This window comes from Vespa crabro, chromosome 8 (genome assembly GCF_910589235.1).
Source record: "Vespa crabro chromosome 8, iyVesCrab1.2, whole genome shotgun sequence".
NCBI lineage: Eukaryota > Metazoa > Arthropoda > Insecta > Hymenoptera > Vespidae > Vespa > Vespa crabro.
The window spans coordinates 9482853-9492958 of NC_060962.1; the positions used below are offsets into that span (position 1 = coordinate 9482853).

Below are 10106 nucleotides of genomic sequence, written 5' to 3' on the forward strand. Positions count from 1 at the left end.
TAATCTCCCTGTGTGTTTATTTCTATTCGATCGAATTAATTATTAAGGCTAAACGTTTAAAGGATCATCTTTGCGGTGACCTTAGAATATACAGTCATCGAAGAGGAGAGAAAAGGGTGAAAGAAAGTAAAAGGATGGTACGCGTTTGAGCTGGTAACAGCTGATAGGAAGTAAGAATCCAGAGGAGCGGGTTCGACATTATTCACCTATCACGTGAATGCCAGACAAGAATCCTTGGATGCTGACCAAACCAGTCAGACACCACGAATTCTACGTCTTCGACGTCTCCCGACCAGGTGGAAGTTGGTAAAACCAGTCAGTTCGCTCTTCTCCGGCTCGTCCACCTCCATCTACTACACTTCCACGTGCTCCCGTTGCTCGACGTTGGAGGAGGGCGAGCGCGCAAAACTGGAATTCAGCTTGCGGGCGCTGCTCCGACGAATAGACAGGTGTAATAATAGATGTAACGAGGAAGTTTTCTCTCTCTCTCTCTCTCTCTCTCTCTCTCTGTCTTTCTCTACTTTTCTCTCATTCCTTCTCCGCTTTAAAACAAGTAATCTTTTCCTTCTTCGTTAGCATATACTCTCTTATACAAATTCCTTATAAACGACGCTCGCTCGCCCGCTCGAGAGAGAGAGAGAGAGAGAGAGAAGGAAGAAGAACAGGGTAGCGGAAAGTAGGTAGGTAGGTGCCTACCTACTACGCGGAAGAAGGAGATTGGGGCGACCGGGGAGAAGGAGTAGCTACATGGGGCCGGTATACAACCGCGGACCAGAGACGAGAAGCCAGAGGAGCAGGTTCGGCCGGTCTAACCTGATTCTCAAAGAGAACTCTGGATCAGATTGGACCCACCTCCGTGGGTCCGTTTGTATTTCAAGTACCTGTACGCCCTCGCCTCGCGTCAGTGGACGCTACCTCCGGAGACAGAAGACGCCGTCGTGGTAATACAAAGAGGATGATACTTCTCGGCGAGTACTGCGAGAATACGGCTCTACATGACACGCGATCAGAGCATAACGCACGAGCGGAGATTCCGCGACAAAGTCTAGTGCGTTAAATTTTCCTTCGTGCCCTAGGTATATATACGTATATACGTGGTCTTGTTCAGTGCTACGAAAAGTGAGAATTAGTGAGAAGTTTAGGCAGCTCGAATGACTCCTTGTATCGCGGTTCGTCGTTCGAAGGAACGCGGACGATGGGTTAAGCGATTAGCACTTGTTCGCGTAGGAAGACGGTGGAGACGAGCGAGGAGACACCGTGGACCGTTCGAGAAGCTTCCCAAACAGCCCTCTCTCTTTCCTTCACCGAGTTCGTTGCTCGCCGAAACGAAATGGAAAGAGAAAATCAATACGTGCCGTGTCTTTTCGTCGAATCGTTCGAAAACAAATCTTTATTTACGTTTTTTTACATCTCGTGAAAATAAAATCGTAAACGCTGCTCGGCATCTTGTCTCGTGTGACACTTGCTCGCTGGAATAAGATTGTCCATCGGATATTGAATTTCCTGACGTTTAACGCGGCCTATGCCGCAGTAATCCAACATGAAAAGGATTTTAACGATACGATTCTCCTCGGCAACCTTCTCGGAATATATCTACCTGTCTACCGACAGGTGACCTCCGCGTCACCTGCACGTCATCGCGCAGGTAACTTCCATCCGACTCAGAAGAGAGGCTCCAAAAGATCGGCTCACTTGCGCAACGCCGTCTACGATATGCCACGGACGAAAGCGTCGAGAGGGAGGGGGAGAGAGAGAAAGAGAGAGAATGATTGAAAATGAGACGGAAAAATGATAGGATAAATAGGAACGTTACAGCGAATACTCACTCGTCCAAGGTGCATTTAGAAGAGGCGAGAGATGATGAACCGGCGATACGAATTCAAGCGCGTTCGCCGAATCCGTGTGAAAATCGATTCGATCGTCGTACGTTGTGGCATCGGTGAGGTTACGTTTATCGTTGTAAAGGGGCAGGAGGGCGTTGAAGGAAGGATGAAAAGATGGAAAGAAGGGAAAGAGACAGACAGACAGATAGATAGATAGATAGATAGATAGATATATAGGTAGATAGAGAGAGAGAGAGAGAGAGAGAGAGAGAGAGAGAGAGGGAGAGAGGGAAAGAGAGCGCGAGGTAGTAGGTGATAAGTCGTGTGGGGTGGTGGGGTGAGGGGGCGGTAAAAGGGGAACGGGGGACCAACTACAAACTACCGAGCGTCCCTGTGGTATTCTGGATCACATCTCAGCGGATAATAGTGTCCATCGGCGTCGTTTCTTCTTTCGCAAATTCGCTAGTGCGATGGAAACGTCGTGCTATCGAAGGACCTTTCTTTCGAGATTGGGCATCCCGTCGGAGGGTGATCCTCTTCGCGTACACAAACGAAAAAACTGAAAGAGGGCTAAAATAGTTTCGATCTCTTCTTCCTCTTCCTCCGGTCTTTCCTTCAGAGCGATTCACGAAATTCACTTGTCGCACGTCATAGCGTCACCTTTCCTCTTTTATTCGTTTTCTCTTTTCGATCACCGCTCGGAGAATCCTTTCTCTCGGTCGCGCACTTTTTGCGTTTTCTCGCGCTTCGCAAGAAGAAGAGTTTTCCCGCGAATTATTCGGTAGTCTCCTCGAGTATAGGAGACATGCCAGAAATAGAAGAAACGCGAGAAGATGTAAGAAGCACAGAAGGCACACGCGCGTACGCGTCGTCGTCGTCGTCGTCGTCGTCGTCGTCCTCGTCCTCGTCGTCGTCGTCGTCGTCGTCGTCCTCGTCGTCGTCGTCGTCGTCCTCGTCGTCGAAACCGCGTTAATCTAAAGGTGCGTACGACCAGTAACGACGAAGCCGCGACGAAAAGTATTGCGAAGAGGACGGCGACGGTAACGGCAACGGCAACGGCAACTCAGACGGCAACGGCAACGGAGACGGCGACGGAGACGGCGACGACGATACGGATCGCGGAATACTTGTATTTTTGACACAACGCACTGGCAAAGACGATCGTTTGTATAAAATAGAATTAAACTTCTTAAAGTTTGGACCGCCGCTGCAAGCAACAAACGAAGCAGCCTCACGGTGCTCTCTCGGATCGTTCTCTCTTCTCTCGGGATACGGCAACATGGCCGCCGCCACCGCCGCCTCCCAGCATCCCGCTCTTAGCTCCGTGTCTCCTCGCCTTCCCCTCTCTCCTCGCCCTCGCTTACACACACGCTCTCGCTTTCTCTCTCCCACCTTTCTACCACGGTCTTCCCTTTCGCTCGCTCCTACGAAATCCACCGATCTCGAGCGCGTTCCCCTCTTCTCTTCGCATATTCTCGTCTCTCTCTCTCTCTCTCCCTCTCTCTCTCTCTCTCTCTCCTTTTTCCCTCTTTCCCTCTTACACGCACACTGTCTTACCTGTTCACCCTACGACGCCTCCATCTTTCTTTCTCTTTCTCCTTCTCGCTCTACCGATATATCTCTATCTCTCCTTCGTGAACACCGACATTGCTCCATCCTCCCACTCCACCGCGATGGTCCCCGACTGTGGGACCGAGAAGTGAAACGGAGAGAGAGAGAGAGAGAGAGAGAGAGAGAGAGAGAGAGAGAGAGAGAGAAAGACAAGGCCCGAGGGCTCTTCGCCGATCTGTCCTCTTCTCTCTTACATTTCCTTTTTCTTTGGCATCCCTTCTACGTCTCCCTTTTCCACGTCTTACCTCCTTCTAAGTGAGTGTGTGTTCGAGAAAGAGAGAGAGAGAGAGAGAGAGAGAGAGAGAGGGAGCTGGACCAACGAGTCCGATCGAGAGAGAAGCAAAGTCGATGGAGTGGTGGAATGAAGAGAGAGTCCGACGCGCAGGTAGTCGAGACGCGTACGCGAGAGACGAAGAGAGGAACCAGCGAAGAGAAGCGTTCGCTCGACCAAGAAGAAAGAGAGAGAGAGAGAGAGAGAGAGAGAGAGCGCATCGCTGCGTCGACCTGCGCAGGTACAAACAGAGCATCGAGTCATCGACGAGGTAGTCGAGCGGCCGAGGCTCCGGCCACCCGGCATTATCGTGTCTTCTACGTTCCTCCCTCCTTTCCGCCCTTTCCCTATCTCTCTCTCTCTCTCTCTGCCTTCTATTCCTACTTATACACCGCATCGCCACCTTGAGAAGGATACCTGGCCGGAGGAACCACAAGGCGGACGAAGAGACGGATATGAGCGCGCGCGCGCACTGGCGAACGTTATCGTGTCGCTTAGCCATGTACATATATTTCTTTCTCCGTCTCTTTCTCTTTCTCTCAATCTTGCTTTCTTTCCATCTCGTTTATCTCCTCCGTTTCTCTTTGCTCCACCACTGTGGAAAGAGATCATAAAAAAATGAGAAAAAGTACGCTTCGTAATGTATCCCGTTCATCCTTTTCTTTGGCCGATTTTATTTTTTGTCCGGATAAGACAAAGTCGATTCGATTGGAATAAGAAGGAAAATCTTAGAGTATTCGTATTTCCGATGACTTTGGTAGAACGACATTCGTTCGCGAGATTCTTTCTTTTTACCGAATGCCTACAAAAAGGACACCTGCGAACAGGGAAAAGACTATGGGAGGAGGATTCGAGGGGAACCAAGAAACAAATACCCATACTCGAAGAACGATTCTACTCTTTTCTCAACGTCTTTCGGCCCTCAGTTTCTCTCTCTCTCTCTCTCTCTCTCTCTCTCTCTCTCATTCTCGTTGACCGAAAAGAGAAGAAGAAGAAACGCTAAGGGGGTACGGACTCATCGATGGACCCGTATCCACACGAACGATTCTCTCCCCCTTTCTCACACACTGGACGCACACCTGAAAATAGAGGCCTGCGTGGACGCGGTGGCTGTGGAGGGTGGGAGAGGAGGAGACCGAAGGAGGCTGTTGTCGTTGCTGCTGCTGCTGTTGCTGCCGTTGTAGACGCCGCTACGACGAAAGAAAAGAGAGAGAGGGGGGGAGGGGTGGGAGGTAGGGAGAGAGAGAAAGAGAGAAAAGGAAGGGGAGATGGGCTTGGATCGAAGCACTCGAGAGAAGAGCTCGAGGGGTGGGAGGGTAGAGAGAAAGGTAGAAGGAGTGCGTGAATCTTTCGTGAGAAGGAGAGAGAGAGAGAGAGAGAGAGAGAGAGAGAGAGAGAGAGAGAGAGAGAGAGAGAGAGATGCCAAAGGAAGGAAGGCTGCTTGTGCACGAAGAGAGAAATTAAAAGGAGAAAAAGGAGGAGATGGAATTAAAAGAGGAAAAAAGAGAAGAAGATAGAGAGGGACTGAGAAGGAAGGAAAGAAAGAGAAAGAGAGAGACTCGTGAAAAATGGGCACCCAGCGAGAGAAGATAGCCTCGGGCGGCTTCGTGCGATGCGCCCCTGTTCAGGGAAGCATTCAAAGATCGTATTTGAAGTTGGGATCGGTTAACACACGCTCCAGAAAAGAGATGTTTTCCAACAAGAGAGAAGATTCTTCGTATGGGTGCGACAGATAGCTATTATTCCGATATAGACGACGATTCTCTTTTCCTTAGGAATCAACGAGAAGAGTTTGTCCCGCGTCTTTTTCGTGGGAAACGCGTCGATTGTCGCACCGCGTATGTACAGCGTGGGTGGCTGCACGTAAGTGCGTGGGAGGATCAAGAAACGAGAGAAAGAGAGAAGAAAGAGAGAGCGAGAGAGAGAGAGAGAGAGAGAGAGAGAACGACGTTTTCTAAGAGGTAGGACCGTGAGTCGTTATATTTTTTCTTTTACCTCTTCTCTCTCTCTCTCTCTCTCTCCCTCTCCCTCTCCCTCTCTACCTGTCTGTCCATCCGTCTCTCTCTTTATCTCTCTCCATCTCTCCCGGCAACGACTAAAATTCTTTTCGTTTCGAAAAGAATTTTCGACGCGAAGCCGAGCCTAATCGTTCAAGGACGTATTATAATCGAAAACAATTCGTCTTAGAAATTTTTCATTTGGATATATCGAAAAAGTTCTCTCGCAACGTTATCTCCTGTTGGAGTGACTGAAACGCGAAGGAGGAGAGTAAGGTAAGAGAGAAGTTCGGACGTGGTGATCGGAGGAGCAACGAGAGGTCAAAGTTGCATTCGCCGCGTCTTTTCTTCGACGGAGGAGAAAACATCGCGAAGGAGGATGCAAGAAGAGGGAGAGGAGGAGGAGAACTCTGTCGTAGGTCGTGTCGCTCGTAATTGCAGGCATCCGTCTGAATACCCACCGACAAGTTATAATCGACAAAGCGCACGTTCCTCATCGCAGGAGCGTTCATTTGTCATCCGCCTATATACGATATATCCGTACGCGTCTGTGTGCGAAAATCTTTCCTGCTCATTATCGTTCCGGCGTTTTCGCATGTTCTCTTAGACGTAGTTGAACGCGTCGTCGAGAAAGGGAAAGAAGAAAAAGAGAAACGGTGAAAAAGCGAATTCCTCGCTCGGAGAGATCGTTGAACCGTAAAGGAAATTTTCCAAGAGGTCTCACTCGAGTCGGACAAAGTGGTTTTTGGGCGATCGACGATAAGGAGGATAGATATCGAATGACGACCGTAGGAATCGTCGAGAGAAGATCGGAACGAGCGTCGGGTCGCGTCGCGTCGGACGTAGGAGGGGACCACCGATCCCTCTGCGCTCCCTACGCTCAGCTGCTCCTTGCGCGCTCCTTGTGCGCTCGTCGAAGTCACCGGGTGCCCGGGTAAAGCGGCACGCTCGCGCCGACAGTATAATGGTACACAACCGGTTTAAGAGTTTCATTCAAGAAGACGTCTATGTTGCGTCTATTTACAAATACGGCCGCTCTCGGATACCCGTCGAACTTAACATTCACGAGACAGTGGTGCACGTGCGCTAGCACGGGCGTGCGCACGGACGCGCGAACCGCAGGCAAAATAAACGAACCATCGATGAGGCATCTCGAAAGGAAAGTAGCCGAGCGAAGGAGCGTTTAACCGCTACTATACCGTTCCTCCGTCATTCTGACGGAGGGATAATCAACGATGAGATTAATCAAAGGGAGTTTTACGTTCTCGAGATCGACGAGGACGAAATCGCCGATAGGTGATTCCTCTATCGTCGATTTTCGAACGGTATCGAAGAGAGTATTCAAGGTTGACGATGGTACGCGCCATTCGTACGCGCGAAAGGAGAACGTTTTCGAAAAGAAAATAGAAGAAAAAAAGAAATAAAAAATAAAGGAAAGGACATAATATTTGAGACTTTTCTTCTCAGTTTATTTTACGAAACGAACGAGCCTAGCGAAGCAAACGCATATCGCTAGCCGTATAAAGGAACTGACTCGAGATTGGCGGCAGGAAGCGCTCGGCAATGGCGCTCGTGATAACGGTATCGAAAGTGTTACGCGTGTACGCGTCCGTTGGTGCTGCTGGCGTTGCTCCCGCCATGGCGTTGCCTGGTAAAGGCACCTTAAGGCAGCTTTAATATATTTGCGAGAGGTTATCGGTGGCTGAATGCTCGCGACTCCGACGACACGCGTACGCGCTTCGTCGAACGCTGCAATGGCAAACGCGAATAGAGCGGGAAAGGACAAGTCGCAAGGGTCGGCCATGGTTTGCCGAGTTTGCTTACCGACTGGACTATCCGCGTTCCTTTTCGTTCGTCGATGAGCGTCGTTAATCAAATTTCGATTAATCGAATAATACCTATCGACCTAAATTTAAGAAATAGAGATAAATAGGAGAGAGATATTCAATGAGAGTTTCTTTTCGAACGTTCCCACGTGGAGACACATTCCAAAAATAAAGTCACTCGATTGTCTCTTGTCGCGTCTTAATAAGAAAAAAGAAACAAGTGCCCCGCCCATCGGACGCTTACAGGTTCGATAATTAAAAGTGGTACACAGTGAAAAAATCAATCGCGGATCGATAAAGTTCTCGTCGCGTCGTCTCGAGCTTGCGTAAGATCTTTAAATCCGAGGGAGTAATTAACACGACACAGTTCGGAGTCGTTCGTATCTCTTTGACTCGCTCGAAAGATACGCGATCGAATTGTTTGCTTACGAAAAGTTTCGAAATAGTTTATATAACGTCGTGTTACGCTCTTGCGTAACAACGGGGTTCGAACGATCAGGCCTTCTTATGCAAGAAACGTCTCAAATTTTCGAAAGGAGCTTCCATCTCGAATTAACAATCGTTCGAAGAAGGAAGGAAAGGCTTGACGGAGGAGAAAAACTGATGTCGCGCGGCTGCCTCTAACGGTACGCGCAAAATCGCACGAATTCTTTGGGTCCGATGCGTTTTCTTTAGGCGCAACGTTCCATTACGGTCGTCCGTCTCGTATATATCGCGCCGTGTCTCGGACTTCCATAAGTCGGCGAAATTGCGGCGGCGCTTGCTTGGCCCCCCCTCCCCCGGCTTGGCTGGTTGCCCGTCTGGCTAGTTGCAAAACGCGCCAACGGGCCGTTAACTTTTCACAAGAACGGAAAACAGTTACGCCGTTCAGACATGCGTCCGGTACGTCTTACGGCCAGGCGAAGTAAGGAGAACGTTTCCCCATTGACTCGAACGCGAGCTTTACTGGGTCTCTCTCCGAGAGAGAGAGAGAGAGGGAGGGAGAGAGAGAGAGAGAGAGCACGAAGCGAAGAGTACAACGCCTACGAATTCCTTCTCCTTCATCTAACGAAAAAAAAAAAATATATATGTATCTATGTACATCTTTCGATCATGAGGTAATCATTTTCCAAACAATAATAAGCTAATAAAGTTATGCCGCTTATTTTGTAAGTAGCCATTCTCTATTGCGACCGGTTACTCCCTTATACATCCATCGTAAACGATCGCGGACGACGATATTGCCATCCTGTAAGATAACGCAGAATTGTAAAATAAAATGCCGGCGAAAGTGGCGTGGCGACAGGAAATTTTCGTTCCTCTTTAGCAATCCCCTAAGATCGAAATGGTCGAGACGATGGTTACGCGAATACTTCGATAGGTCCAATCAGCGTTAGTGCACACGAGCGAAAGCCTTACGTGCGTGTGACTTTGTACGAGCTCGTATATTTAACTTAGGTATATGCCGTCCTGTGAATATCCAAGGTACCACGTTTAAGCATCTTGGATTAACGTCGCCATCGCGGTTCCACCCAATTGCCCGGTTCGGCTCGTTAGCCACGTTAGATTCAACGTCGAATATCTCTGCCAATTAAAGGAGGTGAAAACGTTTCCTTCTATCAGGGACGAGAACGGACTACTCGCAAAGATATGCAAACTTCTCTCTCGTCGTATGTAAACCGATAGTTAAACCTTTTTTATCGCTCCGAAGAGAGTAAAGGGAAAATAAGAAAGAAAAATATATCGATCACCGCTACGTGATCGCTAATCGACGTTCCGTCAGTAAACAACGTATTGACTGTTATCGCTTAGAATCGAAGAGAATCGCGTCGATCGATATATCGTTCCATCGATCGTAAATATGCACCAAAGGCGATAATTTATTATTCGATGTTACGACGTTAACTCTGATTGCGCGTCACTCGCTGCCTTCCGCCACCGCGCGTATTTATAAAGAAAAATTCAATTTCTGTTCGCCCGAGAACGTATTGATCATACGATGAATCGCATCGACTGTTAACTGTCTTTATTGTCGTTTAAGAGATCGGACACGAGGAGAAAGAAGATGAAAAAAGAGGTTACGATAGGATTAATTGTCCTATTCGAGATATTTAATTATTCATATCTATAGAACCGTTTTGTGTTTATCGAGATGGATGATTCAACGACGATACGTCGTCGTTATAAACGACGAGTAAATAGTCGATAACGAGGAGAATAATAATGATTTACTCGGACGATTTGGATCGATACATCGACGTTCTACGTCACAAGCGAATATATCTTTAAGCTCGACCTTCTCCAGGCAGGAGCGTCCAACGTGAAGGCTCTTACGCGAGAGGCTCGAGAAATTTAACGTGGATTTTCCCCTTTCCTCTCTCCCCTCGGCGATACGCCGCGCACCGCCTTAGAAGGCTTTTATAGTCTCGTCGGATCTTTTTTTCCACGCTCACTCCACTGACCTCAGGTAAGGAGCTGGTGGCACGGCTATGCGAGAGAGACTTCGTCTTCTCCTTCTCTGGGTGCCTCTTTCCGGACGATCTCGCTGGCCCTACTACATACCTGAGAAGCAATGGAGCAACGGCCACGTTATATATGT

The 10106-nt window shown here is 48.8% G+C and overlaps 1 protein-coding gene across 5 annotated transcripts in view; it reads right to left on the bottom strand.

Annotated features, from left to right (window-relative positions):
- Nucleotides 1-3820, bottom strand: part of LOC124426275 (protein grainyhead) — a 64220-nt gene extending 60400 nt beyond the window's left edge. For 3 of the 5 annotated variants that reach the window (XR_006942691.1, XM_046967767.1, XM_046967769.1), the window contains exon 1: nucleotides 1827-3818. The gene's annotated coding sequence lies outside the window, so the exon portion shown is untranslated. Of the gene's footprint in view, nucleotides 1-206; nucleotides 430-1826 lie in introns of all 5 variants that reach the window. The other 2 variants (XM_046967768.1, XM_046967770.1) reach the window with 2 other exon arrangements.
- Between the last annotated feature and the right edge of the window lie 6286 nt (nucleotides 3821-10106).